The sequence below is a fragment of the Octodon degus genome, unplaced genomic scaffold (assembly GCF_000260255.1).
Source record: "Octodon degus isolate 3935 unplaced genomic scaffold, OctDeg1.0 scaffold00351, whole genome shotgun sequence".
Taxonomy (NCBI): Eukaryota; Metazoa; Chordata; class Mammalia; order Rodentia; family Octodontidae; genus Octodon; species Octodon degus.
In genome coordinates this window covers 294742-298600 of record NW_004524927.1, presented here as the reverse complement: position 1 = coordinate 298600, position 3859 = coordinate 294742, and the positions used below count along the sequence as shown (strand labels likewise).

The window sequence follows — 3859 nt, the reverse complement described above, 5'->3', positions numbered from 1 at the left end:
CCCACAAGCTCTCTTTGCACCTCCATTTTATACGTGGAACGGTTCCACCCTGAGTCTCGCTGTGGCTGGGAAGACCACAGGGTACCTGGGGACTAGGAAGGCTTCAGCTAGAGGTCGCCCCTCAGCGCTCCCAGGGTGTCCGCCTTGTTTTGATTAGTGACTCTGGGACACAGGACCACTGTGCGGTGACACAATCATGACATAAAGACCACCATTAAGACAGGAAGCTGTGGAATCTTAGGAATTTAGCCTATTATCCTCAAATTCTGCTAAAAACCATGACTTCACTTGGACCTATCAATGTCCAATACACAACTCAAGTAGAATAAAACTTGATCTTCATTTTGTATCTTTTATTACTGCAAATCCTTGGGTCAAATTCCTCCTCAGCTCCACATAGATAAGTATGCTAAGTATTTAGAGTCAATGTAAAAGTTTCCAAAAGCACAGCTAATTAGCCTTCAATTTACTCTCCTTTGAAATGGAAGACACCGAAATAAAGGATGTACAATAACATTCAAATACTGAAGAAGTCTTCAGTCATTGCCTTAAAGCAGTGATCACCTGGGTTCTAGGAAAAGCAGAAATCTAAATGGATGAAACCACCTCCAATACATAATCGGCTCTCGAGAAGGGAACTACCTGGCTAGAAAAATCTGGACTGAAGGGCCAGGGAGATGGCTCAATGGAATAAGTGCTTCCCTGGCAAGCACAAGGTCCTGAGCTCAATCCCTGGTCCCCGCCAAAACAAACAAACAAAAAAAATCAGGACTGAGCTAAAGATCAACCAGACTCCAGCCCAGCCCCTAATCCTTACAAGCTCCTGCCTTCACAGAGCTCATTCCTCAGGCTGTGCCCCCTCTACTGCTCAACTAGAGTCTTTTCCTCTTCCTTTGAAGGCCAGCCTCTTGCCCCGCTCAAGCTAAAGTCTCTTAGCATTTTATTGTACTAGTTAAAAGCCTTTTCCTCGAAATTTGTGTTTTAATTTCCATTACTACTAAAAACAAAGATCCATGCTGGCAACAGCAAAATTCATTTGTAGCTGAAGCCCCCTCACTGGCCTGATTTCACTAGGTCTCCAAAACCAGGCGCCTCTGCATCCTTACCCCTTCGTGAGGAAAGTGGCTGCGTCTGTTTTCCTTAGTTGTTCCCAGTGCCCAACACCAAGCAGGGCTTAGAGGTAAGGGGCATAGAGCTAAGGTTCAATGAACATTTGTTGACTGAATGAGGAGACTTCTGAGATGACATCACAAGTCAAGTAAGCAGAGCCCAAGGCACCAGATTTCTATTCAACCACTGCAAACATAAACTTGCAGAGGTAAGGGACTGAAAGGTCTCCATACTGGTGGCCATTATACCATCTTTATCATCAGTGTGACTACATAATACTACAGATGCATGGTGGGAAACAGAAAATACAAGTACAAAGAAAATTTGGGGGGGGGGGCTGGGGAGATGGCTCAGTGGAATAAGCGCTTCCCTGGCAAGCTCAAGGGCCTGAGTTCAATCCCTGGTTCCGCCTAGAAAGAAAGAAAGAAAGAAAGAAAGAAAGAAAGAAAGAAAGAAAGAAAGAAAGAAAGAAAGAAATTCTATAGACCGTTGGCCAAAATACTCTAATCGTCTCCCTTACTGATTGCCCTGTCACAAGTTTGCTACCAGCAGGGCATTCCTCCCCTCTGCCTTCCTCGCAGGCCCAGCCGCCGGCTGCTGGCGCGCAGGCGCACGAGCGCGGGAGGGGCGTGCCGGATGCGCGTCCTAACTTCCGGGCTGTGCGCGTCTGCAGGACCTGGGTCCCTGTCGCGGGTGGCCCGTTCCCCACCCCAGGGGCGGGTGGCAGGTGAGGCTCAGCGCCACGGTGGTCAGGAGGGGTTGGGCAGTGCCAGCCTGGAACCTGCCAGCCCGGGGCATCTCGCGTAGGCGCCGCGCCCTGGCGATCCCGGTTCCGCCTCTGTCGCCTTCTGCGCTGACTTCGGGCAGGGCGGGCGGACGTTTGGCCTTAGCTGGGCCCGGCCCGTGCGCCGCGCCCGCTGTGTGGTTTTGATCCAGCTGCGTGCTTCAGCCTGCTTCCTCCACCAGCATCCTGGCAGCTGTAGCTGGGGACCAGGTGACTATGCACACATTCTGCTTGACCCGGCACAAAGGATGGCCGAAGTGTCACTTTGTTTGCTCGTGTCAGCTTCCTCCTTGTTTTCTGTGTCGCTTTTTCCCTTGCTGGTATCAGTGTCTCCAGTTCCCAAGAGTCACAGACAGTGAGTGTTACAAGCTCCGAGGATCAGGGTGAGATGACAGTAAATTAAAGCGCTTCAGCTGAGGCTTTTTTTTTTTTTTTTTTTTTTTTAAGTATTTGGTACAGGGTCTCGCTACACAGCCCGGAATCGTCCTGCCTCAGCCCTGGGATTACAGGTGTGCGCCACAACACCTGGTTTCTGTGGTGGTGGGCTCGGCACGCCGAGGCCCCTGTGCTTGCCAGGCAGGGGCTTAGACTGCTGAACTATATCCCTGGCCCTTTCAGCCGAGTCTTAAGTGTTTAGGTAAGCTTAGGAGCCCGGGTTCCATCCCCGGCACCGCCTGCCTCGCCGGCCGGCCCGCAAGTGCGCTGAGGCAGCGGAGGAGTCTGGGCCTGGTAGCGCACACCCTAATCCCAGCACTAGGGAGGCAGCAATCAGTAGGATCACTATGAGTCCAAGCTGCGTTAATGAATAATAAAACCAAAAAATAGCAAGTGTGGGCAATGATGTGGAGAAGCTGGCCACTTGTACCATACTTGTTGGTGGGAAAGTGAAGTGATCTGCTGCTGTGAACACTTGTAATCCTACAAGAAAAGAAAACGAAGGGTCGCGAAGGTGGAATAAGCGCTTCACTGGCAAGCTCAAGGCCCTGAGTTCAATCCCCGGTTCTGCCACAAAAAAAAAAGAAAAGAAAATGAGCAGTTCCTCTTCTGGGTACATACACAAAAGAGTTGAAAACAAGGTCTCAGAGATACTATGCGTCTATGTTCAAGGCGCCGTTTACAGTAGTTAAAAGTGGAAGCAATACAAATGTGCATTAACAAGTCAGTGGATAAACAGTGTGCTATGCACATGCAACAGTTTTTATTTTTAATTTTTTTAGATAGAGTCCCGCTATGCGGTTCAGGCCTAAAGTATGCAAGTTACAGAGGGACAAATATTGTGCAATTCCACATAAATAAGGTAATTAAGGACGCTTAGTATAAAGTAGAATAGAGGTCCTACTGCAAAAAAAAAAAAGAGAGAGAGAGAGAGAACCATTGCTGGGGAGTTAGCTCAGTAGAATAAGTGCTTTCCTGGCAAGCGCAAGGTCCTAAGTTCAATCCCTGGTACTGCAAAAACAAAAAAAGAGGTTGTCTGGGGAAGGACAGGGGGAATTATGAGTATAGAAATTTAGTTTGGCAGAATACAAAGCTTGGAGATTGGTTGCACAGCAATGAGGATGTACTACCACTATTCAACAGTACACTTTAAAATGGTAAAATGGCCAGGGATATAGCTCATTGGCTTAAAATCAATCCCTGGTATTGAGGGGGGGGGGAGGCTAAAGTGGAAACCAGGTGTGGTGGTGCATGCTTGTAATCTCAGCATGTGACAGGCTGTAGCAGGAGGATCACAGGGTTTGAGTCCAGCCTGAGCTGTATCACCTAGTGAGTTCAAGTCCAGCCAGAACTACATCTTGAGATGCTATCTCAAAAACCAAAACAAGACTGGGTGTGGTGGTGCATGCCTGTAATCCCAGCTCTGGGGACACTGAGAACAGGAAGATCACTACATAGTGAGACCCTGTATGAAATACATTTTTTTTTTAATTTATTTTCTTTATGTGTGTGTGTGTGTGTGTGTGTGTG

At 48.4% G+C, this 3859-nt stretch overlaps 1 protein-coding gene across 2 annotated transcripts in view; it reads left to right on the top strand.

Annotated features, from left to right (window-relative positions):
- Positions 1-1779: 1779 nt before the first annotated feature.
- Trappc12 (trafficking protein particle complex 12) overlaps positions 1780-3859 on the top strand; it is a 64667-nt gene continuing 62587 nt past the window's right edge. Inside the window, exon 1 of one of the 2 annotated variants that reach the window (XM_023708337.1) lies at positions 1780-1837. The gene's annotated coding sequence lies outside the window, so the exon portion shown is untranslated. The remainder of the gene's footprint in view (positions 1838-3859) is intronic. The other variant, XM_004648063.3, reaches the window with a different exon arrangement.